The 27,886-nt window shown below is 40.1% G+C and overlaps 1 long non-coding RNA gene across 1 annotated transcript in view; it reads right to left on the bottom strand.

The window, feature by feature from the left end:
• LOC131873916 (uncharacterized) overlaps positions 1–27,886 on the bottom strand; it is a 71,821-nt gene that overhangs the window by 3,039 nt on the left and 40,896 nt on the right. The window lies entirely within an intron of this gene.

Here is a 27,886-nt window from a genome sequence, read left to right as displayed (position 1 = left end):
TTGATTTTCTTTTGAATATTGACTTCCTTTTAGGGGAAATGAGGTATACTTAATGTTTCACCCAAGTTGTTGAGTGTGTCAAATCACCCGTCAACAATACCTTGGTGGCTATTCCCTGTAGATTTCTTCTGGCTGATGTCTAGGCAAAAAAGAGCTATTTTTATGTCTATCCAATACACTTCCCAACAATGGGCACAAGTACAACACATGAAAGGACAAGGCATATGGATTTAAACTTTGCAGATTTGCCTCAATTTGGTATAATCCTTCCCAACTTGGCGAGCCTTGTATTTTTCAATTGAATCATCTATTGCATACTTGTTCTAATATATCCACTTGCATTGAACCAACATTTTCCCTTTCCAAAGATGAACTAAATCCCAAGTATCAATGTAATTGTGAATAACCAAGGTAGGATCTTAACTTACAATCTTAAAATGGGTTTTGTAACTCAAATTCTTGATAGCCTAAATTTGGAAACTCAAATTTGTAAAATAGAGTTTAGTAGGGTTAGGAGTAGACATGTTCAACTTGCCCCTTCATTATGCAGATGGTCAAATTTGGCAAAATACTATACTTGGTTAAGTTTTGCAACTCATTTTTGAGCATGCATAAAATTTGGTAACTTGCCTCCCCTCAAGTCTGTCATAAAAAGAAGGCGGTGCTAGAGGTTTTCTATATGAGCCTTAAACCATGTAAAGCATGAAGATGCTTTTCAGGAGCCTATCTCAGGCTTGTTATTTTATCGTATAAAGTGTCTTTTTTTGTTTACCATAATAATTTGTCCTCATTCTGTTGAAATATCTTATGCTTCTTCTATTGTGAATATGTATTTGATAGGTGGAAAAGTTTTTAGCTTACATGGACTTGGACGCATTTGATTGATTATGTGTGAAATCCCAACATGTTTGCAATGTCCCCTAATTGTGAATGCCTTAATTTAGCCCTAAATCACAATTTCCAAGTGAACAAGGGTAGGGTTAGAGATATCTTTCACCTGATTGAGACCATGCAAACAGGTTAGAAACCATTTATAACCATAATCCATAAATTAGATCTTTCTTAGTTAGGAACCATAAAAGCATATATTAGAAAAATATAAACTTAATCACAAGATATCTTAAATCTATTTGAGAAAGCTCAACCATAGGAGAGTTGGGATAAGGAGACATGATAGGGTGCCCTAGAGATCCTCTACCCTAGGCCTTATTGTGACATTTTCACACATCACCCCACTGCAAATGGGGACCCCATCTTTCACCAAATGTGGTCAGTGTCGTCTCCCGATCCTACAGATTGAACCGTCAGTCTAGATTTTGACCTTTGGAGGTGATGAAATGCCTAAGTATGGAATGGATTTTAAAGAGTATAGAGCCTTGACATATTGTCCTCAAGCCGAGAATTAGGGTTTTGATGTATCGAGAAATGCATTGTACTTATTGCTTTATCCTTTGAACTTTGCATTTTGATAACTATGAACTTGATTGGTACTTGTACTTCACAACGTTTCCTTGTCTTTTCCAGGTACATTATGGGGAGCAAGACTTTGGATGCTGGGAAGAGGACATCGTTAAGTGGATGATATCATCGTCCAAGGAAGAGATTGCAATGATAGAACAAAGAATGCATAGGCAGAGGAATGGAATGATGGATATTTGGCTAAGTGTTAAGATAACCCTAAGAACTGATATGAAGAAATGAAATAGAATCAACCAAAATTTGGATGTCTGGAAAAACTCCTCCCCAGGGGTGAAAATGTGCTCCAAATCAAGGAATCTGGTGTTTGATGATAAAACGACTTGGAATGATGAAAATTGATAAAAGGGGAGCTTGGACAAAGTCTATCCAAGGGAGTTAGCATGGAAGAATTCAATGTTGCAATGAAAAATATTTCCAAGTCAGAAATTGTTGGTAGCAAAGGATAAATTAAAATGAAAAGGAAGACTTTGGCTAAGGCAAGGACAATTCCTCCTTACCCATGAATTTGCGCCCAAGAGTAGGAATCCCTCACCATGGAGGATTTGCGCCATCACCATCAATTCCTCCTCCACCCATGAATTTGAGCCCAAGAATAGGAATCCCTCACCATGGAGGATTTGCGCCATCACCATAAGTTCCTCCTCCACCCCTAAATTGCACCCAAGGAAGCAGTTTAGTACATCAACGGGAGTTTTGTCCTTAGGGTCTTATTTGCACTCAAGGAGGCAGTTTGTGGCAGTGTCAAGATTCTCTCCCAATGACAACATTCTTCCTCAGCCTCTAATTTGCGCTCTAAAAGTCAATACAAGGCAGGAAGAAGGAATTTCTTCCAAGGCAAGGAAAAATCTTTCAAAGGGCCTAGCAGTGATGATTTTTGAGTGCTTCTGACAAAATTACTATTTTTAGTAAATTTCACTATGCCTCCGTTGGCCTAATTTTGAGTTTGGACACACTATTTTTAATGGTTGTTATTTTTAGTAAATTTCATTGTGTCTCAGTTTTGGCCACTTTGGAGTTTGGACACACTTACTCTTTTTAGCAATGGCTATTTTTAGTAAGTCTATTTTTGGGCTACAAATGAACGTCAACAATGAAGGAACAAGGAATATCCAGATCCAAGACATTTGAAGTGAAGGACTAAAGATAGGAAATCTAGCTAAGGCGTGGCAACAATCCAAAAATCCTTCGTTGCCTCCCAGATGCGCCAAGGAAAGGGAATTCATCATGATCAAGAATTCCTCCCTCACCTCAAAATCCTCCTCCAAGCACAAATTGTGCCTAGGGGTGCAAATTCCTCACTGCTAAGGATTTTCTCCCAATTCCAAAAATCCTCTTCTACCTCTCATTTGCACCTAGGAGCACAATTTCATAGATTTCAGGGATAAACTCCTCAGGGAAAAAATCCTCCTTCACTGCTAAATTGTGCCTGTCAAGTGGATTCATGCCAAAAGACATAATCTTTGTGGCCATCTTGTTGTGACCTAATCACACATCACCCCATTCCAAATGGGGACCTATCGATGTGTTTTTTATGCACATGCGAACACAGAATAAAATACCAAGGTATCTTATCCTCTCTTGAACAGAATTGGATGCAGAAGGAGTCTTGAATTTGAAAACAAACACTATCCCAAAGGGAATGGTGGAGCTAGAAAGAATTTTTGATCTCGACAAACTGAGGGAGGTGAAAAGCCATAGCATGGAAGGAAATGTATGTGACACAATCAATGTTGGTGACGACAGACAAGTTAAAAATGTATTCATTGGGAAGACCTGTACTTTGCAAGAGAGATGGTATCTTAAAAAATGTGAGGGATTCCCAGATGTCATCGCTTGGAGCTATGAAGATCTCAAAACTTATGACACTACAATCATCACTCATACAATCCCTTTGAAACCAGGAAGCAAACCTTTCAGACAAAGACAAAGGCCGGTCAACCCCTTATTGGAACCATTGATATATCAAGAGGTCAAAAAGTTGCTCTCAGCCAAATCATCTTTCCAGTAAGACATTCGACGTGGGTCGCCAACCTAGTCCCTATCAGGAAAAAGAATGGAGAGATCAGACTATGTGTCGACTTCAAGAATCTCAACCGAGCTTCAGAAAAGGATAATTATCCACTGCCATCACTAGACGAAGTGCTGCAAATTGTCAACGGATCACAAATGATGTCATTTCTGGATGGATATTCAGGTTATAATCAAGTGTTGGTAGAACCTGAGGATCAACTGAAAACTGCTTTCACCACTAAGTGGGGAACATTTGCATATAAAAGAATGCCTTTTGGACTCATCAATGTCGAGGCCACGTTTCAAAGAGCTATGGATATCGCTTTCAGGGACTTGATAGGGAAATGCATCATCATATATATGGACGATATCATAGTATTCTCTAGGAAAAGGGAAGATCATGTGGATGATTTAAGAAAAGTTTTCCAAAGGTGTAGAAGATATGGTGTTTCCCTTAATCCTAAAAAATGCATATTTGGGGTGATAGAAGGAAAGTTGCTAGGTTATGTCATATCAGAGAAGGGTATTTCCATTGATCCTGATAGAGTGAAGGCTATATCGACAATCAACCTACCAGCCAATAAGAAAGAGCTTAAATCATTCTTTGGCAAGATTAATTTTGTCAGAAAATTTATCACAGGATTTGCCGAGATAGTTAGACCCTTGAATGAGATGTTGAAGGACGCCAAAATAGAACGGACGGCACCGGCAAGGAGAGCATTCGAAGAAATAAAGTCAGCAATTGCAAAGGCTCCAATCCTGATCAGTCCTGACTACATGAAGCCCTTTTATCTATATTCATTTGCCTCTAAATATACTTGTGCAGCTATACTCACACAAAGGAGTGAAGAGAAAGACGAAAACCCGATTGCATTCATGAGCACCCTGTTAAAGGATGCGGAGCTCAGATACCCTAATATTGAAAAACAGGCCTATGCATTGGTCAAAACCATTAAAAAATTTAGGCATTATCTCTTGAGGGCCAAAGTTTATGCAATTGTACCGGATGCAGCCGTGAAAACTCTCCTCATGCAAAATGAACTAGGCGAGAGAAGAGGCAAGTGGGTCGCCATTATTCAAGAATTTGATATTGAAATCCAGCCTATGAAACTTGTTGGAGGGCAAACCCTAGCTCAGACACTGGCAGTCGACGAGCCTGGGTTAGTTCAGCAGGTGTACGAATTGGATGATGTCACCCCAGATGAATGGTACAAGGAAATTGTGACCTACTTGCTCAATCACAAGTGCCCTGCTCATATGACACCTACTCAGAAAAGAGCATTGAGGTTAAAGTGTCAACATTATATGCTTCAAGGATCTGTCTTATTTCGCACAAATCATGAAGGAGTATATCTAAGGTGTGTTGGCAGAGAAGAAGCGAAACAGATAATTGAACGCTTTCACTCAAAGTTCGGTACAGGGCATGGTGCTAACCTGGCCACAGCTCATCAAATTCTGAGAGCAGGATATTATTGGCCCACACTATTTAAGGATACATTTAATCATGTCAAGACTTCTCATACTTGCCAAGTCGCCGCTTTCAGAGAAAAGAATCCTGCCATGCCGCTTAATCCAGTGATCGAAGCAAGACCATTCGCAAAATGGGGAATGGATTTTATTGGTGTCATCAACCCGTCATCCTCGGCACAGCACAGGTATATCATCACTGCAACTGACTATTGTACCAGATGGTCGAAGGCTCAAGCTCTTAAGGTATGCACTACTGAGGCTGTGATTAAATTCCTTGAAGAAAACATAATTACAAGGTTTGGTTGTCCTTATGCGTTGGTTTGCGATAATGGCTCAGCTTTCACATCATTGAGATTTTCAAATTGGGCTTTTGAGTATGGTAATAACCCTTAAATTTTCATCTAATTATTATCCTCAGGGTAATGGGTTAGCCGAATCGACAAACAAAAACCTGCTCAGTGTAATCAAGAAATTGCTAGAAAGAAGTTTAAGAGAATGGCATACCCAACTAAGATTTTCCCTTTGGGCAGATCGGATCAGGACCAAGACTGCGTTAGGGATTTCGCCTTACTTCCTAGTTTATGGTCAAAACCCAGTATTCCCAATGCAGCTAAGGATCCCAACATTGAGGTTTATCCAAGAATACATGGAAGACACTGATGTTGTGCAAGCTCGACTAACACAACTATTGAATCTCGAGGAAAAGAGAGATCAAGCCTTAGAAAATTTTGCAAAACATCATGGAGTTGTCAAGAGATGGTTTGACAGACAGGCTAGGATCAAAGCATTCAGGATCTCAGATCTTGTACTATACTGGGATAAAGCCCATGAAAAGAAGGGAGAACATGATAAATTTGATAGACTATGGAAAGGCCCTTATCAGATCTCTGAGATTCTAGGGGAGAACGCATTCAAATTAAAGACCTTAACAGGGGAACATGTCCCATTAGCTATCAATGGGAGGTATCTCAAGCATTATTTCCAGTCCTAAAGTTCAAAAGGTCTGCCTTTGTATATAGTTTGCTTAGGTTCTTTTGAGTTCGGTTTGCCTGGGTTGGTGTGTGGCGTGTTTTGGGTTTTCTCTAGTCCTTGTTTTGGGTCAGGGTTTAGGTGGTTTTTGCATCTTAGTTTGGTTGGTCTGCTTGTTTTGAGGGGTATCCATTTGAAAAGGGCGATTTTTGTTATGAAACACTCCGACATCCTGTTGGATTGTCCATTTCATTTGCCTAATCATGAAGTCTTTTAGGAACATGAAGAAATCTTTCTTGATGGAATCTTGAGTCAAACTGTGTTTGTAATGAAGTAAGATTGGCTTATTGGAGTGAGATATTAGTGTCCTTCAGTTATTATATCTTTTCACACTTATAATCTCCGAGTCGTTATGGTTTTCAGGCTAAGCTGTGATTGGTGAAAAATCTAAAATCTGGCTTCAGCGCCACCGCAATCCTCAAACCCTAGTAAGCTTCATTGCTTACGAGCCAAAGGAATTGACGGAATGAAAAAAGCAATAAAAAAAAAAATGAGAAAATGAAAGAGAAAAAATGAAAGAAAAAGATGAAATAAAATGAAATACCAAAATTGGCTAACAGAAATATACGGATAACTCCATCGGGGCTATGGACGCCCGACTGGCAATGGAGAAATGTTCGTGAGCTTGCAGTGATAACATCATCGGGACTATGGACGTCTGACTGCCAGTGAGGCTCTATCCAGGATGCTTTTGAGGTTCAGATAAACTACGCAGCTAATCACAGGGGAACCCGGAGATCATGATTGTCTTGTCGAGGGGAATTAACTCATTGCACACACATGGATAACTATGGACTTAGTACTCTATCTCAATATGAAAGTCTCTTCTTGTAAATGTTGTTTAACTCCTTGATGTGTTGGGGGAGATTCTCTGAGTATTCTTTAAAGATGGATTGATTCTCAAATGTTCGCGAACATTCTTAGTGGTGTCGCCAGATGTTGTGACTATTTCACATATCGCCCCATTAGGATGGGGACCCCCTCTTTTATCTTAGGTTTTGCTTTTTCCTTAGCTAGGTTTTCTCTCTGCTTGCTAGGTTTGGAGTGAGTGAGTGGTCAACTGGGCTGGGTAGATTAGGGTTTCTATCAAAGCTGAGTGAAGTCTAGATTTGGGAAGTCAAAGGTGTCTGCCTTGAACCCTAGGGTTGTCGCAGAGGAGTTTTACCTTTCAGGGGAATGAAGATGGATAGATTGGGTTGTGTTAGAGATCTCAGATCTCAGGTCTCAGGTCAGGGTAGGTCAGGAGTTTTGGTTTTCTTGTTAGAGTCTTGTTTTCCTCCAGGTCAAAGCCAATTAAGCAGAGTCAGTGGCCAAGGGGAGATTCAGGAGGTGATTTCAGGGACTAATGAGCAAAATCACTTGATGATGATTGAAGAAGTCTTGGAAAGTTATATCCAAGGCAAGGAAAAGAGTTTTAAGGTATAAAATGAGTCAAAATCATGAATTTCGCTCCTGACCCTTCCAAAGGGTCCAAGGCAAAATTCATATTTCTCTGCTCTATCCCTTTGTCTTGACCAAATTTGAGATTTCTACTGCATGGTGTGGAAGACTATGATGCATTTTTGCCTTAGGAAGAAGGATTGAAACCACAAAGTGATGGAAATTAGCCTAGAAGAGGAAATTTTGCTCTTGACCCTTCCAAAGGGTCCAAAGCGAAATCCTCATTTGACCCTCAATTTTGGCCTAAGACATGAAAAATGAAGATTTCTGAGCCAAGTGGTTGGCAAGAAGGCATAAGGGTGACAAGAAGAAGTGAATTTAACCAAGTTTGAGGATGAATTGAGTAGGAAAGAGGTGTGAAATCAACCCAAAACAAGAATTTCACTCCTGACCCTTCCAAAGGGTCCAAAGCGAAATTCCAAGAAGACACCTTTTTTTTGGTTTGCTCAAGAAGTCTTGTAGTGAAGGTTTTTGATATGTTCTTGCTTAGAAGGTGGTTGAAAGCACTAAAAGATGAAGATTTTGACCTAAGGCATGGATTTCGCTTCTGACCCTTCCAAAGGGTCCAGAGCGAAATCTACCTTTTCTCCACTTTGCTCTTGCTGTGATAAGTTTTTTGACTTTTGAGGCGAAGTTGAGAAGGTTTTGATGTATATTTGCCTTGGAGAGGAGGTTTTAGACCTTGGGATGAAGAAAATCAATCTGGGAGGAGAATTTCGCTCCTGACCCTTCCAAAGGGTCCAAAGCAAAATCCTCCATTTTGCCTTCTTTTGGCCTTAAAAACCTGTTTGACCTTGCCTAGAGCCAGTTGGATGGTGGATTGTTTTGATTCGAATGAAAGGAAGTTGAATTGATCAAGTTTGGAGGAGAATGAGATGAAAGAAAGTGAGAAACTAGCCAAGAGTGAGGATTTCGCTCTTGACCCTTCCAAAGGGTCCAGAGCGAAAATCCTTATACACCTCAATTTCTTCTTTGTCCAAAACAATTTCCTAGTTTCTAAGGCATGTATGGAAGTGTTTGACATGTTCTAGCCTTAGGGAGTGACTTGAGGTGGAGGAGATGAAGGATTTTAACCTAAAAGGTGAATTTCGCTCCTGACCCTTCCAAAGGGTCCAGAGCGAAATTCTTGAAAACACTCATTTTCCCTTTAGCCAAAGTCAGGACCAAGATGGAGATGCAAGGAGAGTAGTCTATGTTTGCCCCCCAGAGAAGATTAAAGAAGGAAAGATGAGCAATCAAGCCCAAAACGTGATTTTCGCTCCTGACCCTTCCAAAGGGTCCAGAGCGAAAATCCTCATAACCCTCATTTCCTTCCTAATTTTGGCTAGGTATTGATCTCTAAGGCATGTTGGAAGGTGAATTGATGTGTTCTTGCCTTGGGGGATGTTTGAAAGCGTTGAAGAGTGAGGATTTTGTCCAGGAATGGAAATTTCACTCCTGACCCTTCCAAAGGGTCCAGAGCGAAATTTCCCATAAACCTCATTTCCTTCTTTGTTTGGACCTACATTCTAGTATTGAAGTGATGAAGTGTGAGAATGTGAAGGATTTTAGCCTAGGAGGTGAATTTCACTCCTAACCCTTCCAAAGGGTCCAGAGCGAAATTCCTTGCAAACCTATTTTTTTAACCTTGCTTGGGCTTAAAACTTTGTTCCTTGGATGAGAAACGATGAAATTTATCTTGCAAGGAAGAATGAGATTGAAAAGATAAAGAATCAAGTCAAGAATGAGATTTTCGCTTTTGACCCTTCCAAAGGGTCCAGAGCAAATTTTCTCAAAACCTCTCTTTTCTCTCAACTTTGTGCTAGATCAAGTGTTGGCTAAGGTAAATTCAAGAAGGAGAAGTCCTTGGGCACGACTTTGACTTGCCAGTGATTATCAAATTTGAAGGAATTGAGCCAAATCATGAATTTCGCTCCTGACCCTTCCAAAGGGTCCAGAGCGAAATTCCTAAAATCACTTATTTTCCTTGCAAAATCAAGTCAAACTTGGGTTTTTATAGCTTGGATGAGTGCGAAGAAGTGTTTTCTTGCCTTTTGAAGTTGATTCAAGTTGAAAAGAGGGAGGAAGAAGCCTAAAACAAGATTTTCGCTCCTGACCCTTCCAAAGGGTCCAAAGCGAAAAACCCTAAAACCATCTTTTTCTCCAAAATTTGAGTGAAGTCGGGCATAGGCCTAGGTGAGAAAAGCTCTTTGGATTGCCCTTGAATGATTTTTGATCATCAAAAATGCAAATTTTGAGCTAAAACTTGAATTTCGCTCCTGACCCTTCCAAAGGGTCCAGAGCGAAATTCTAGATAGGTCCGGTCCCTGGCTAGGTTTTTGAGCGAATTTTCCTTTTTAAGCCTTGTGAGGATCAAACAAATGTTGCCAAGTTGAGAAGTGGATTCAAAATGAGGGAGTCTAGATGAGTTGAAGTGAAGAAAATGAAATTGAGTGTGGATAAGCAAGCAAAAGGTGAATTTCGCTCCTAACCCTTCCAAAGGGTCCAGAGCGAAATTCTTCAAACCCACTATTTCCTCCTTGTGTCAAGTCAGGATTTTGATTCCTAGAGTGTAGTTGAGATTGGAGTGAGGTTATTTAAGCCTAGCAAGATAAGTTGAAGTGAAGGAGATGGAAAATTAAGCCTAAAAGGTGAATTTCGCTCCTAACCCTTCCAAAGGGTCCAAAGCGAAATTCACAAAATGTCATGTTTTCCTCAGGATGGTGTTCAGCCAAGTCAGTGATCAAGGTGGATTTGCCTTAGAGATTGCCTTAGAAGAGATTGTGAATGAAAGAAGGGTGAATTTTGACCTAAAAAGTGAATTTCGTTCTTGACCCCTCCAAAGGGTCTAGAGCGAAATTCTTATAATCACCTAATTTGCCCTTGGTGGAAGCTAAAAAGTTGAATCCCTAGGCTTTGTTGAACTAAAGCTAGCATGTGCTCACCTTTAAGAGGAATTTGGAATAAAAAATGAGGCAATTGAGGCAAAATCAAGGAAATCGCTCTTGACCCTTCCAATGGGTCTAGGGCGAAATCCTTGGAGATGCCTATTCTTCACCTTGTTTGAACTAGGCAAAGACATGATGACAAGAGCATGGAGGGGTGAAAAGTCAAGGTCATGAAGATGTTGATTAATGGAGTAAATATAACTAAGTGAGATAGTCAAACAAGACTCCTTGGGGTGATCTAAACCTCTCTCATACCATGGACATTCTAGTGCCTAAAAAAAACATCTTCTAGATTTACCTTGTCTCATCAAATAATTCACATGCGAATCTCTTCAAGGCACATTTTTCCTATTTCAAATCACTCACTAAGCCTTATCTTTGATAAATAATGCAAATGGGCCTTGATTAAACAATTGCTAAAATTGACAAAACCAACCCTTAGGCTTTGAAATTAATTTAAAATAAAAAATCCACACTTTGGCGCTTAATGCATTTTTTTATATTTTATTGCCAAGTCGGCCAGCTTGTGCAAGGTTTTATTTTTATTTTATTCACTCATTAATCAAGTCGTCCTAGTGGTAAAATGGTGGGAGCACCCTATAAAGGAAAGGCGTGTTTTGATTTTTTTTAATCATCCATTCATTCTTTCTTATGCAAATTGGAAGAGCAGATTTAGAGGTGCAAAATTGAGCAGATTGAAGGCGAATTTCCAGATTTTGAAGGAAGCTTGAAGGCTGATTGAAGGTTGAAGCCATCAAAGGGAAGGACCTGAAATTCAAATCAAAGACCTTTGTCCAGCAGATCTCCATTTTCTTTTATTCATTTTTTCAAGGTTGATAGCTAAAAATCATGGAGGAGGTATGTATGATCAGATTTTGAAAGCATATTGAAGATTAGATTTGATTTTCTATATTAATCCTTTGTAAGATTAAGTCTTGCATAATCTGATTCAATTTATAAGTAACATCAATTTGGAAATTCATAATTCTAAGGATTTATCACATTGTTTTCAAATTGTAATCTATTTATTTCCTTGAAAGGTCTCAAATCTCCTACCTAGATATTATGCTCAAACCTAACTTAAGTCTTTTGTGTAGGTATCAAATGACGACCCCAAAGGCCAGTGGATCCACTACCCAGCAGGCTCTCATCAAGGAGGATCAGAAGAACGATGAATTGGAGACCAAGATCGTGTCCAAGTGGGGCAATATCGGAGACACCAATCTAGGGAACTTCAATGTGAAGAAGTTTCGAGAAGCACCCTACATCGGCAAGTCGTCACCTGTTGCGAAGAGGATAATTGAGAGTGGCATCATCAAGGCCACAGGTTTCACCCCCGCAGTCAAATGTCATGAGTTGATGATTGAATGTGCCCGGCACTATGATTCACATTCAAGGACGATCGTAGCCGAGGATGGAACTGTCTTAGCCTACCTTTCAGAGGAAGCTATAAGAGAAGCTTTTCATCTCCCGGAGTAGAGAGACATGATCTACAAAAGTTTGGAAGGAGCTAGGTCTATCTACGAGGATGATCTTGATTCCTGTCTGAACTTCATCAACAAGAATTGGTTACTCAAGAGTAGACCTCACTTGAACAAGATTCCCAATACGCCGCACAGAATTGATTTCCAAGAAGAATTCAAGAACTTGATAACCATGCTCAATCGGGTTACTGGTGCCTCTCAAGCCTTCTTCTTCGACAAATGGATGTTAGTGATTGTCCAAGGAAAAGGAAAGCTCAATTGGGCTAGAATCATTAGTAATAACTTGGACGTGCAGTTGAGGAGGCTAGCCCCTACCAAGTCATTTCACATGAGTTCATATGTTATATATGTTAGGGTTTCAAGCAGATCTGAAGAAAATATGAACTAACAATCATATTGTTAGGGTTTCAAGTAGATCCGAAGCAAATATGAACTAACAATCATATGCAGATTTAAATACAAAAGATAAAGAAATAAAACAGGACATAGATAACACAGAGATTTAACGTGGTTCACCCAGAATGGGTTACGTCCACCATACACAGCCGTCCAATCTTTCTTATTATCTAGCAAAAACAGTACATCAACCTTACAATGCTTTAAGCATCCTAGCCGCTTATAACATTCGTTTTTAGGGCAACAAACAAAGTCGGCCTTTTTAGGGTTTTATTACAATGTCGGTTTTCATCAACAAAAAAGGCAAAAAAAAATTTCTCGAGGGTTGCCGCCCCTGAACCCCCGCAGCGGGCTTCGCTCGCTTTCCCGGGGCCCGGCCCCGGACCCCAGCGGATACGTGCTAAGTGTACAGTACTTTGCTGATCAGTCGCCACATATCAACAATATATTCCTTAGTCAGAAGTTTTGAGTATGCAGGGCTACCACACAGAGGAGTTGTTGGGAGAGGACCTGGAGAAATAAGAGTTTGTGATTCTTATGTTCAACTACATCATCCGCCAAGGAATGACTACAAGCTAATCAATGACACCTTCATGATGTATATCACTAGGACATTGCAAGGAGGGATTCATCACCGATTGTTTCTGGAGGCACAAGAACTCGTGAAGAAGCATGGTGCGTGGTTCATTCAATTTCCAAAATGCACCTATATCAGGGTCCATGGATGCCCTTCACCTCCCTATATGTTGCCAAGGTATCCTACGGACAAGATAATATTACTTGAGGTGACTAGACAGTTGGTAGCTTACGCAAAGGCATAAGCATGGAAATGGTATCCCTGTACCCATTCTACTAGGGAATTCAATTAAAGTATGTCCTAATTCTCAAGCCATGGAGGATGCAGAGAAGGAGTTATCTCTATATTCGTTCACATCCTTTGCCTCAAGGGAGAATTTCGATCCTCATGGTCACATGGAACAGACAGTTGGGAAGAAATACAAACATGAGTTTCAAGTGGAGGACTTCTGGATGAATGTCCAGGATGATATGGAGGTGAAGAGAAAGATGCATTCTAGATTACCCTTGGATCTCATCAAGAAATGTAAGGTTTATAGAGTAGCCGATCAAGCCCAGGACAGTGGTAGATATCTCTAATCTTCCTATGAGAAGGAGGATAAAGAGGTGAAGATAGATTGGAACGAGCCTGAAGTTGCAGACCTGAGAGCATTGATGGATCTCGTTTTAACTTTCACTCGCAGATGGGTGGACGTACAGCATCAAAAGTTGAAAGAGCAGAATGTATCTATGACATTCACCCTGGAAACAAGAACAGAGGAAGGAGAATCAAGTGTGAGTGAGAATGCTTCTCATTCCAAGGGATCAAAGAGAAAAGGACCTGACAAGAGAGAACCTTCCAAGAAGAAGCAGAAAGTGAATCATGATCGTCCACCAAGCACATCCTCTAGGCATGAAAAGGAAACAAGTCAAAGAGAAGATCAAAGACAAATAGTGTATGAGATTGATGAGTCTATGGAATCCATGGTGCAGAATGATAAACAAGGTAAAGGACAAACACCTCAGCATTTATCAAGTCAATCTCTCCAAGTTGGTGCTAATGAACAACAAGAAGAAAGGAATAATGATGAAGCAACATCTCCTTTCAAAGAAGATAGACCTCTACCTAAGGAAATACAAGTAAGAGAAAGAACATCTTCTATTCCAGATTGGCTAAAAGAAAGACTGACAAGGGTTGTTGTGGTTGAAGAGGAAGAACAAGTGTTCGACTTGGAAAGTCTCATAGGAAGTTCCCATGAAGAGATCGAAAAGAGGAAGGCCACAAAGATGTCAAAGGTAATTAGAGATGAAGCAAGATCCAGAAACGTACAGATACCTACACCAGTGGTGGACAAGTATGAAGATGAGATTCTAGCAAATGAATATGATCTAGAGACATTTGATCTTGGTCCACTTACCTCCGAGTAGGCCATGGAAGAAGCAATTGATTCAGTGAGAGCACTTAATGACAAACTCAAGGAAGAAATGGAAAAGAATAAGTAGCTAGAAAGAGAGGTTAGTGCTTGGAGAAATTACTTTAGTCATCTTAATCAGCCATTGAGACGACAAGATCCAACAATATCACCTTTGCATGCACTTCCTCCCGAATCAATTAATGAGGCAAAAAAGATGAAGAACTTAGCTCAACTCATGAGTTCTTGGATTGATGAATCTTACAAGGTAGCCATTGAATTTGCAACAAGAATGATGAAGACAGTCCATCGGGCTATCCAGGTTCTTGAGATCATTCATAATCTATTGATAACTGTGGATGCATTCACCCACACTAGAGATGTTGTCATCTCGGTCTTGCAAGTGATAAGAAGGACACCGAGACAGATTCTAGTACAAGAGAAGATAATGGATGGAGAAGCCCATAGCCTTCTGCAGTGGTCAACTTTGCTCCAGATGAAGGAAGTTCTTTTCGAAGATATCAATACCAGATGCAGCCGAGTTCAAGACACCATCCACCCTATTCAAGGCAAGGTGTTTGATGTATTGTGTACGATCCTTGACAGAAGGATTGAGATCGAGACAGATGTGGATGTCCAAGAGTTGGAAGATAGGATCAAGATCATTTTTTGCAAGGAAGAGAACTTGGTCACAGAGGAGCAGCAAGGTCGGATGTATGCTACTATGTTCCTGATTGAGAAAACAAAAGAGCTAGAGCCTGGATGGGAGACGACTCTTCTCACTGCTTTTGATCAAGTCCTCCACTTGGAAGAATGAATGAAGAATCTTCATGAGATTCCCATTGCTGAGATTGAGGGGATTACGTCCAAATTCATTGAATATGCTAGAAAAGAGCATGGGAAAGGGAACAAGGTTCTAGATGAAAAGTTGTTATAAAATGATATGGCAACTTTATTCCCATTGGGCTATGTTTCCTTGTTATTTGTGCCAATTCTTATTGGCTATGGATTGATAATGTTTATCTAAATGGGGACTTTTTTGTAGCAAACCCTAATTAGGGTTTAGGTGTCAAAATCTCAGTCATTGATCTTCTTTTGATCCAAGTCGTTCATTGTATTTGAGAGTGCTATATAAGCCCTCACTCATTTCATTTTAAAGAGTGAGAGAGAATTTAAAAAGAGAAATAAGTTTAATATTGTCAGCAGCAAAGAAATAAGTAGTGAAGAGAGAAAGTTGAACAATTGTTGTTTTATTTGGCTATGAGATCAATGAAATATTGAAGTTATGGTGTTTTATTGCAATCCTTGTGGCTATTTTCATGGTTGTTCATCTTCTTGAATTACTCTTAGTAGAGATAGCGTTTAAGTTTTAAGATTGAAAGACGAATGTTGTGCTTGATCTTTGGTAAAATTTAGAATCCAAACCACTAGCTCCTTACTGATTGTAAGTACGCCCTGTGTGGTCAACTGGAGATATTAAGATTGTTTGAAAGTTCAATCATTGTTGTGGTATTGATATGTATCTTACTGATAGTATCTATCCCGTTGATGATTTGAAAACCATTGAATCCCCTTAGAAGATCGAACCAATTCCGGTGGAGTTGTAATCCTTTGGCAATACTGAAATTGGTAGAGTTTTATCAAGACCAGTCCTCATTGAGTCGTTCTTAAGGATTAGTTTAAGTATCACCTCCTTAAAACCTTTATCCTTTTGATCTTTTTGAAACATCAGTTAGTATTAAGAGAATCCTGTTTCCTCATTAGAAAAGTAGTTGTACAAACAAGCTTTCCTTGAAAGTATGTAAGGCCCCTTATAAAATAGCAAACACAACGACCACTGGTGCTTATCCACGAGTAGATATCCTACATAACAGAACCTTGAAGTTCCTCCGATTGATCCTTCTATGATATCTTCAGCATTCGGGAACTTTACTCAAGAGAGGATAAGATACCTCTGGGTATTTTATTTTGTGTTTGGTCATGTACGAAAGACACATCAACAGGTAGGTACACCAAAGTCTGTGTCGTCACCTGTGAGTCAGGTACATTGAATCTGGACACACTGAGGTGGAGCTATCTGACTGGAGGAACAGTGACTGGGATACCACCTTGCCTGCGTTTATGCTTGGTTGATCTTCTTCTGTCCATGATGTGATGAATGATATATCTCCATGACTCCCATGTGTTTGATGAATCCTTCTTCTTTATCAAGTCTTTCCTTCTCCTCTGGTAGCTCATATTGCTTTGAAGTGCTTGTAAGGTCCTTCTTCTCTGTCATCATGTGGTTTCTTCATGTGGTAGAATGGAGTCTTTGAGGATAGCTTGCAACTCCTCAAACACTTGTAGCCTTCCAACGCTTCAAAACACCTTGAGTCCTCCTTTATGCATTTGAAGTATCCTTGATGATGATGGAACCGGAATAGGTTATCCTTGTCCTAGCTAGATCTTTCTCCATCTGCAAAACAAACCAAAAGATGATTAAGTATACATGACATATTTATCTTAACATGGCATTTCTTACCTTAAATCATTAACAAGAAGGCATCAAAATAGAATTCGCTCGGGATCCTTTCTAGGGATAGGCCCTATAGGAATTTCGCTCTGGACCCTTTGGAAGGGTCAGGAGCGATTTGTCAAATGCACAATTAGACCTCACATTTTCATCATTTCACAATCTTGAACTTAACCCTTCAATCCTCTTACCACCATGATCTCACAATTAGCCCTTTCCCTAGCTCAAACAAGCTGAAAATAGGGATTTCAAAGGATTTCGCTCTGGACCCTTTGAAAGGGTCAGGAGCAAAATTCATGATTAAGACACAATTCCATCCATTCCTTGCTCCAAATCGCTTTTCAAGGCAAGTATATAATAATCCTCTCTCCATCAATGCCTTCGGAAACCAAATCTAGATCTCAAATATGAGCAAATTAGAGGTCTTTTTAAGAATTTCGCTCTGGACCCTTTGGAAGGGTCAGGAGCGAAATTCTTCCTTTAGGTTGAATTCCTCCTTCTTCTTACTTTGTTTTACCTTTATTCTCACCTTTGGATCCCTTTTTCGTGAAGACAACACTTACTTGACCCCCAGGAAGGCCTGAAAGGAGGATTTCGCTCTAGGCCTTGGCCAAGGACAGAACCTATAAAGAATTTTGCTCTGGACCCTTTGGAAGGGTTAGGAGCGAAATTCACATTTTTGGGCAAACTCTTCATATTTTGAGATCACAACTTTGCCAAATGCATGCCTAAGGATGCCTCTAATCTCAATCAACACTATGCTTGATGCAAAATTGGGAGCAAAATAGGGGTTTTAAGAATTTCGCTCAGGACCCTTTGGAAGGATCTGGAGCGAAATTTGCATTTTAGTCTTGATTCCATCATTTCCTTTGCTCCAATCCACCTTGCAAGGCAAATGCACATCAATCTTCCCTCAACTACGCCATAGGGATAAGGTTCTTGGTCTCAAACAAGGAGCAAATAGAGGTTTTAAGAAATTTCGCTCTGGACCCTTTGGAAGGGTCAGAAGCGAAATTCTTCCTTAGGCTCAATTCACACTTCTTTTCTCCTTTCTTTGCCTTGTATTTAACTTGTCAAACCTCCTTCTACCACCATCAAGTCAACTTGCGATCAATTTATCTTTAAATAAGGTTATTTAGTGCATTAGGCAAAATTGGGGAGTCCTAGGAATTTCGCTCTGGACCCTTTCGAAGGGTCGAGCAAAATTGACATTTTTAGGCTCAATCCACATCCAACTTGCCTTGAACTTGCCCATTCCCCTTTATCTTATCATATTTAAGCTAACTTGCTCTCAAAGTGGTGTCCATTTCAACGTTTTGGCAAGGATTTAAGCTATCCCAAAGATTTCGCTCTGGACCCTTTGGAAAGGTCAGGAGCTTGAAAACATTTCGCTCTTGACCCTTTGGAAGGGTCAGGAGCGAAATTTGCAAAATAGGGCTTGTCCTTGAGAAAGCTTTCTGCTAGCTTGCTTGTTTAGCTTCAAACCATCTTAGGAAAATACCTTGAGGGCAGTTTGCTTTAAAATTGTGAGGAAAATCCATGTTTTTGAGAAATTCGCTCTGGACCCTTTGGAAGGGTCAGGAGCGAATTTGCTCTTTTAGGCCAATTCTTCCTCATTTTTGCTCATCTTGCTTTAGACTAGTCCTCTTTGAAACCTTTCCTTGCCATGTATGACCACCATTTGATGTCCCTAGTGAAGAAATAAGCCATTTGGGGAATTTCGCTCTAGACCCTTTGGAAGGGTCAGGAGCTTGAAAAAAATTTTGCTCTGGACCCTTTGGAGGGGTCAGGAGCGAAATTTACAATTATGCTTAAATCCTTCACTTTCCATCACATTTCTTCGTTTCACACATCAATACTCTCTCAATCACACCATAGGGATAAGATATATGAGGCAAATTATGACCAAGAAGGGAGATATAAGGAAATTCAATCTGGACCCTTTGGAAGGGTCAGGAGCGAAATTTGACATGTTAGTCTCTCCGTCAGGATTCATATATGGAATATAACATTTAAGTATAAGTGACATTTCTTATACTTTTAAGTTATATTCCATATATATTGTCAGGATGTTTGAGAGTGGTTTCAGACCTCCAAGAGTTATAATGCAAAATCTAGTTTTTGGAGGATTCTTCAATTTTCTAGACAGTCAAATTTCAGGATCAGGATGACATTCCAGACTCCTTAAGGCGAATTCGCTATGTCCTTGATGTAAGGGATGGGACCTAGGAGGGCATTATGCATTCAACCAAGGTTTGATTTAGCAACTTGAAGTGCGATCGAATAGTACACAAAAAACACCCTAGGAATGATCTAAATAACCCCTAATCATTCAATTGACCTAACCTCTTGAGGAGATCCACCTGACTCAAGCAGAGCCTGCTATCCTAATGAGCCCCTTGGCGACCCTTCAATGCAAAGACTAATAGCCAAGACTAGGCAACCAAGCAAACTAAACTAACCCTAGAAAGCAAAAAGGTAGGGGTCCCATTGCAAAGGGGCGATGCGCGAATAGGTCACAACAGGACCCCCTACTTTTTAGGTCCTCTCGGTCTTGGTTTTAGTTTTTGGATCTTTTCGTGGCAATCTTGTCAATCCTCAGAGTTTGCAAGTGTTTGGGGGTTAGTTTGATCCAGTCTACAGCTCGTTTGAGCAAATTTGGTTAAGTTTGGAGCCCATTTGTCTTTTTTAGGGTTTTGACCTTCAAACTTGGATTTGAGGCATTTCCTTTAGGATTTTGGAAAAACTGAGTGTTACATTGGAATCAGGGCCCTTTAATGAACCTGCACATGAAATTTGAGCGAATTCTGAGCAACTTTCTATTTTTAGAAAGTTCCTATTTTTTAGGGATTTCAATGCCTCTCGGATTGGACTACTTTTGCCAAAAAAAATAAAAACTTACTATTTTTAGCAGTTTCCATTTTTAGTAAGTTTCTATTTTTAGCAAGTGTCCTTGCATCCTGTTTTGCCCTAACTCTAACATTTTGAAACACTTTCTATTTTGGGAAAGTTTACTTTTGGTAGGTTCTTCGCAGGCAGACACTGACAACTAAGCATTCCTGATCATTTCTAAATCCGGAAAATTCGAAGAGGTAGGCTATTGATCCAAAAAATGGTTGTGTGGGAATCATTCCAGATTTGGAAAACATTGAAAAATTGACTGTCTGGCAATGAAAATCCACTTCAATTCCCAAAAATGGCATCCTGGTCTGGAAAAGTTCAAAATTGACTAAGTCTGGAAAGAAGCAAGTAAAATTCCCAGCTTGAGAAGAAATAGCGCCCAAGGTCAAGTATGGGCGCTGAAATGGAGTCAAGGAAAGTTGAAAAAATGGAAAATTCCTTCACATTGGCAAAATAGCGCCCAAGATGGCAGAGGGGCGCTAAAGCCATAGTGCCATGGAAATCTAAAAAACGATGAAATTCCTTGACCATGGCAAAATGGAGCCCAAGTCGAAAGTTGGGCGCCAAAATCAAGATGCCTTGGAAAAAGTGAATTTAAGGAATTCCTTGACACTACTAAATTGGCGCCCAAGTCCTAGTTATGGCGCCAAACTGAGGGTGGCATGGAAAAGTCACCAAATCAAGAAATTCCTCTTCTATGCCTAATTAGCGCCCAAGCAAGGTTGAAGGCACTAGAATGGGGTTAGCCTGGAAAGTTAACAAAATGCCAAAATTCCACCATACAGTGATTTTGGTGCCCAAGTCCAAGTCAGGGCGGCAAAATGGCAAGGCCATGGAAAAACTAGGGCACAAAATTCCTCCACCATGGCAAAATAGCGCCTAAATCAAGTCATGGGCGCTAGAATCAGGATGCCATGGATAAACATGAAAAGTTGAAAATTCCTCCACCAAAGTGATTTCCACACCTAAGTCAAAAGAAGATGAAAATTTTGCAAGGCAAGGAAACTGAAGGTCAAGGATGAATTGGAAGAAAAAATTTCCCCTCAAGATAAATTTTGAAAAATCCATTTTTGGGCACCAAAATTCATCCAAATCGCAAATAATTTCCAAATTTGGGCTCATGATAGAATTTTCTCTCTCCTAGACCCTAAAACTCTAATTTTGGAAAGTTCCTAAAAAACAGGAGATGTGGAAAATTAGTGAAAAATCTCCTCCTCCAGAGCAAGGAAAGTTCAAAAACTTCAAAGAAAATTCTTCCTGAGTCAAAGTTTCTCTCTCCTGGGGTTTTTTCCGCCAAGTGTATGGATAATAAGAATCTTAAGTCAATTATTCAAAAATCCCTCCAAAATTCGAAAAATAGAAAGTTGGCGAGTTGGCGACACAAGAAAAAAGAATATTCCAAATTATGACGCACAACTCAAGGCATTAAGGGAAATTTCCATGTTGTAACTCAACTATGAAGGCGGGACCTGTTTGCATGGCGTCTTAGAGAGGAAAGTATGACACACCATTAAAACAATTGCCAAAATTAACCTTTGTCAACTTAGCAACATGTTGGAGAAATTCTATATAAACGTGCAAGAGCAATTCATTTCTCACATGCGGATTTGGAGAGAGCTAAAGTTGGAGAGAAGTAGCGAAGTGAGACTTGAAGAATTTCTTACTTCTTTTTTAGAAGTTGATCGTGGAAGAATGGCAGAGTCAAGCAAAGATGTGGCTATTTCCAGGCAGGCACAGATCAAGGCTGAGATGAAGGGATTCCTTCTAGAATCCAAGATGGTATCTAGGTGGAAAGAAATCAACGACACAAATCTAGGAACTTCCAACTTGGCTGCTTTCCAAATCAAGATGTTTGGGACGATCGGACATAATCCATCACCTATAGCCGTCAGGATTGTTAAAAGCGGAATTGTTGCAGCAGTAGGTTTCCCTCCTATTCAATGTCCGGAGATGATCTTGGAATGCGCAAAACACTACAACCCAGAGAGAAGAACTATTTCAACTGAGAATGGCAAGCTTTTGGCTAACCTGACTCCGGAGGCTATTAGCGAAACCTTTGGGATTCCATCACATCATTCCATGACTTATCAGCAAGAGTTGGTTGCAAAGGTCAAGGCCTCACATCTCCAAGATGCCCAAGCAACTCACCATTTTTGAATTCAAGCAAGAGTATGTGGACCTGATGATGACATTGAGTAAAATTATGGGATGTTCACATTCCATCAATTTTGAGACCTGGATGTTTTTCTTCATTAGCGAAGTCATGAATGCTAATGGATTAGTGGATTGGGCCAAGTTAATTAGCCATTATGTGCATGAGCAGCTAAAACATCTGAAGGAGAAGAAGACCCAATCCTTTTATATGATCTCTTATGTAATTTATTCACTTGCAAGGATGGGTGGCTTTGATGGTTAACCAAGAAATGGGCCCATGGGATGTGGACCGGCATAGCTGAAAGTCCATGAATGTTTTCCCCAGCTGCACCTACACAATACTAACTCATTCAAGTTGGTGATTGATACCTTCACCATGTACTTAACCAGGTTGATGCAAAATCAGCTTCATACAAGAGTGTCACCTAAAGCTAGGGCATTGGTGCAGAAGTTTGGAGCCATGTTCCTGTAGTTTCCAAAGTTTACTTATATCAGGACACAAGGATTTTCCTACCAGCCATGTAAGCTGCCGCGATATCCATCAGATAAGCTAGTGTTGTTGGAACTTATGAGACAGTTGACAGCCTACGATCAAATACAGAAAAAGAAAAGAAAGTTGTCCATCGAATTCCCTATTGTCCTTGGTGACTATGCAGAATTGTGTCCCAACCTGGCAGTAGCTGAAAAGGCAGTAGAGGAATTGGCATTCTACCATCTACCATTCTACACATCCAGGTCTTGCTACAATCCATATCGTAAAATAAGGAAAGTTGTTGAAGTGAAGTTTTTGCACAAGTTTCACCTGGAAGATTTTTGGGCTAGTGTTGGGGACAACCTTGAGGTCAGAACGAGAATGTTTTACAGACTGTCCCTCAATATGAATAGGATCGATTAAATAGTACAAGTCCCGAACCAGGTGAAAGAAGATACAAACGTGGTGCAGCCAGAGTTTGGAAAGATCAAGGACCAACCCATCCAATTGCTGAATTGGTCAAAACTTGAGGTTGATGACTTAGACATTTTAGCTAGGCCAGATCTAAAGTTCACCAGGCAATGGGTTGATCAGCATGTGCGGACATTGAAGGAAAAGAATGTTAGCATGAGCTACCAGTTATTGGGAAATTTGGATTCCCATAGTGAAGCTACAGAAGGATTGTCACAAGTTCAAGCTGAAGGAGAAATTCAACAAGGAAAAGCTGGACCTAGTGAAGGAAAGAGTGCTCCAAAGAGGCCTAGGACAAAGAAAAGGAAAGAGGCTCAGCTACATATTCAACCAGAAATTCAGCCAGTTGTTCAGCAAGAAGTCCACTAGGAGGAACTACAACAGAAAAGAGCAAGGGTGGAAGAAGCTCAATCCCCAACCAGTTCTTCCAATGTGCAGGAGGTGGAAATCGTCCTCTCAGATAGAGACAAATTGTCCTATCATTCTATCTTTTTTCCCCAATGATGAATTCCTCTAGGTTAGGGTCGAAGAGTTTCCTCTTGTTAGATTTGATCCTATGCTAGAAGAACATGATACCCAGGGTCTTGTGCGAGTATATTAAAAGTTTCAAACACCCACTCAGGGAAGAGGATCCGTCTTTTATTCCCCACTCTTCTCTTCCCAAGGAGTCCATTAATTATGCTGAAGAGGTTAGAACTTAGGACAATTGCCCAGTACTCTAGGGAATGGGTGGAGGATATTTTCAAAACAGATAGGAAATTCATTGAAGACCTGGCTATCCTTCACTTTAGACTTGTTGCACTCTTGAACCAGCTAGAAGTTGCGGATGGTGCATGGGAGGATGTTCACATTTATCAAGACCTGACCATTCCACGACTTAGAGCCTTGATGAATGTCCCGAGGCAGACATTGACAGGAAGGTAATCCAGGACAATGAAGTTTATGACTTCCCACGATGATTTTGTGTTGTATGTACTAGAAGGGAAGCCTTTGAAAGATTCAACATGGCGTCTTTAGCTTTGAAAGACTCAATCAGGAACGTACAAGAGGAAACCATTAGCACAGTTCAGGTCTTATTTGCAAAAAGGTTGGATGAGGGCGGAGTAACTGTGAATTTCCTAAGCACTCAATTGCATGAGTTCTTCTTTGTGGGATCATTTTCCAAAGCCCACTTTGAAAATGTTTCTTCCTTTTTCAGCACTATGTGAAGGTGATCTTGCAATCTTGCATCACCCAAAAACATTTACATTCCAGTTTGTTTTTTTGTTTTTTTGTTTTGTTTTATGTTCAGTTCGGCTTGCAGTTTCAGCATTTCATTCTGCATTTTACCGCATTTGTTCACCGGATCTTGTGGAATTGGATTTTGTTTGCGGACATGTTCATCTACCTTATCCTAAGTCCGTGGGACATTTGGATCTTTTCCCGGCAAGTTATCGCTTCCGAGATATGTGCTATCAAAGCACTGGAGCCACTTGGACCTATTTGCTAATGGAGAATTTTGCGGATCATTTCCGTAGCTTGCGGAGCCTAATTTTGTTGCTTCCAACGTTCCTTGGCTTGTGGTTGACCTTTCCTTAGGTCCGCACCTCATTCTATGTCGTTTCCAAAGGAATTCTTTTGGCGGAGGCAAACCTTGTTCTACACGTTACATCTTTATTCATCGGCAATTGTTCCATCTTGGGCCGATGCGGATCATTCTAGAGCTATGACTTTAATATAAATCAATGTAACTAAGCATATGGAAGTAGCATATAGAATATAGAGAATTCATTAGAAGATTAGGAGATTCAGAGTTAGCTTTGGCTCGTGTCCTTGCTTGAGCCCGGATGTTGTATGTTTTGTAATCAGGCCTGTGTGTTGAAACTGTAAGCCTGCATGTTGCTAGCCATTTTGTATTTGAATTCCTTGATATAATAAAAGTCTGATTCTGCATTGCCTCCATCACATTGTGTTGTTTTTGTTGTGTGACTTGTTGCACGGTCCAGACTGTTCTCTTTGAGGACTCTCCAATCCGTGACTGCGCCAAGTGGTATCAGAGCGAGTTTTCGTTCTGAAGATTGCGGAGTCCTGTAAGAATTTTGTTGTGGGGTGGTGGATTGAGGATCTGGCTATAGCTGCAAAGGACTTGCATAAAGATGGCCTGAAGAGAAAATGTTAGAGGTGGTGGAGCGTGTGGAGATGCAAACCCTGTTGTGATGGAAATGTTGAGAGTAATTGCAGCCTAATTGGAAGTTGTTGAAACAGCCCAGAGAAGAGGTCGACATGTCGAAGATGTGAGCGATGATGAAGAAGTGGAAGTGGGAGAAATAGGAGCGAATCAACCGACGACTAATCCAGAAGAAGAGAGATTCTTAAGGGTTTTAACCTGAGTGAATACCAAACCACATTTTAACCCACCAGATTATGATGGCAAGTTAGATTCGGATGAATTTCTTGATTGGATTACAGAGATGGAAAAGTATTTTGATAAGTATTTTGATTTTGAGACCACAGCTGAAGATAAGAAGGTGAAATATGCTTGTACCAAGTTGAAAGGACATGTGTCTCTTTGGTGGAACATTTGCAAGTAGATAGACAGAGAAGAGGTAAAGAGAAGATTAAATCTTGGGAGCGGGTGGTTAACAAGTTGAAATTGAAGTTCCTGCCTGCCGATTACCAAGTGAATATGTTTTGGATGTTGCAGAACCTGAAGTAGAAGGAATCTAGTGTGAAGGAATATACTGAAGCATTCTACAAGTTGAATATCAAATCCGGACACATCGCTAGATAATTAAACAAATCGCTAGATAATTGAATGGGTTGCGGATGTCTATACAGGATGAACTCAATCTAATCAAGTTGTGGAGTGTTGAGGAAGCTTACCAATATACCCTGAAGGCGGAGAAGTTGAATAAAAGATATGAGCAGAAGCAAAGAGGTAGAGGACGAAGATTCCAAGGAGGAAGATTTCAAGGAGGGACCTATACCGGAGCAAGAGGACCTTGTGCAAATCAAAACAAAGAGAAGGAAGCTAACAGAGATGTTAGTTCATACCGGAGGGATGACATGAATTTTTACCGTAGAAGAGAACATGACGGTTACCGGAATGAGAGTTATGGAAAAGAAGACAAAAGACAGGATAAGAAGATGTTTAGAGGAACCTGCTTTAAGTGCGGAGGAGAAGGACATGGTGCTTTTGAATGTAAGAAGATAGAGGACGGTGGAAGAGCAGCATTGGTGGAAGAAGAACCTACCGGATCAGCTAATAGACCTGAAGATGGAGAATTATTGATGACAAGGAGAGCATTATGCCACACCGGAGATAAGTAGGAACCTTTGCAAAGGAAGAATTTATTCGAGACAAGATATAAAGTAGCCAGTAAGTGTTGTAAAGTTATAATTGATAGTGGTAGTTCAGATAACCTTGTTTCAGAAGAGATGGTGAGTAAGCTGAAATTGGAGAGATTAAAGCACCCTAAGCCTTATCAGATAGAATGGATTCAAGATGATCATAAGGTACTAGTAAGTGAACAATGTTTGGTAAAATTGAAGATTGGATCTTATCATGATGAAGTTTTGTGTGATTTGTGTGATATTATGCCTATGGATGTATGTCATATATTGTTGGGTAGAACTTGGCTGTATGATAGACAAGCAATACATGATGGAAGGAAGAATATATACACTATTGTTGCAAATGGGATGAAACAGACCCTGTTACCCTAGGAGGAGCCTCTTAAGATTGAAGTTTGTACTAATGTTAGAATTTGTATGGGAGGCGGAAGGAAATTCCTAGATGGGATGAGATATGAGAATGTGTTTTGCTTTAGTTCCTAAGAAGACTGAAAATCTGGAGCATGAAGGAGAACAACCGAAAGAAATAAAAGAATTGCTGATAGAATTTGAAGACATCATTTCTGATAATGTACCTGAAGGATTACAGCCTGTGAGAAGTATCAGTCACTGCATGGACCTGATTCTCCGAGCTAGTTTGCCTAATAAAGCAGCACACTGAATGACACCAATAGAAAATGAGGAATTGAAAAGACAAGTGCAGGAGTTATTAAGGAAAGGTTTCATCAAAGAAAGTTTGAGCCCTTGTGCAATTCCAATAGTATTAGCACCTAAGAAGGATGGAGAATGGAGGATGTGTACTGACTCTAGAGCAATAAATAAGATCACAGTGAAGCACCGATTTCCCTTGCCTAGGATGGATGACATAATGGATTGTTTAAGTGGAGTCAAATATTACACAAAGATAGACTTGAAAAGTGGATACCATTAGATTAGAATCAGAGAAGGGGATGAGTGGAAGACAGCATTCAAGACAAATGAAGGATTGTATGAATGGTTGGTGACGCCTTTTGGAATGACTAATGCATCGAGTACTTTCATGAGGTTGTTGAATGAGGTATTGAAGAAATTCCTAAGTAAGTTTGTTATTGTGTACTTCGATGACATCTTGATTTTCAGTAAGACAAAGGAAGAACATGTGTTGCATTTGAGACAAGTTTTGCAGAGGTTGAGAGAAGAGAAGTTGATAAACATTAAAAAGTGCAGCTTCATGAAGGAAGAGCTAGTCTATTTGGTATTTGTGATATCTGGGGATGGATTGAAGATGGATCCTGAAAAGGTAAGAGCAATTGTTGAATGGCCTACACCAGAAAGCATTGGGGAGGTAAGATCATTTCATGGGTTGGCTAGTTTCTACCGGAAGTTACATCAGAAATTACGGTTCAATTTGTAGTCCTATGACGGAAACAATCAAAGGAGAGAGAAAGGATTTCAAGTGGACATCTAGAGCAAATAAGAGTTTTGAGTTATTGAAGTAGAAGGTGGCAGAACAGCCTGTGTTGGCTTTACCGGATTTTAACAAAGTATTTCAAGTGGATTGTGATGCAAGTGGGAATGCAATTGGAGCAGAGTTGAGTCAAGAAGGAAAACCAGTAGCTTATTTCAGTGAAAAATTGAATGATGCCAAAAGGAGATATTATGTGTATGATCAAGAGTTTTATGCCATAATTCAAGCATTGAAGTGGAGATATTATATGCTACCTAAAGAGTTTGTGTTGTATACCAATCATCAAGCTTTTCAATTGAACAGTCAAGCTAAGTTGAATCAAAGACACATGAGATGGGTGGAGTTCTTGCAGAGTTATACCTTTGTTTTAAAGCATAGAAGTGGGAAGTCAAAT

Source organism: Cryptomeria japonica, chromosome 3, assembly GCF_030272615.1.
Source record: "Cryptomeria japonica chromosome 3, Sugi_1.0, whole genome shotgun sequence".
In the NCBI taxonomy this organism is placed as follows: domain Eukaryota; kingdom Viridiplantae; phylum Streptophyta; class Pinopsida; order Cupressales; family Cupressaceae; genus Cryptomeria; species Cryptomeria japonica.
The sequence above is the reverse complement of the archived record's forward strand: the minus strand, read 5'-3'. Positions and strand labels throughout refer to the sequence as shown.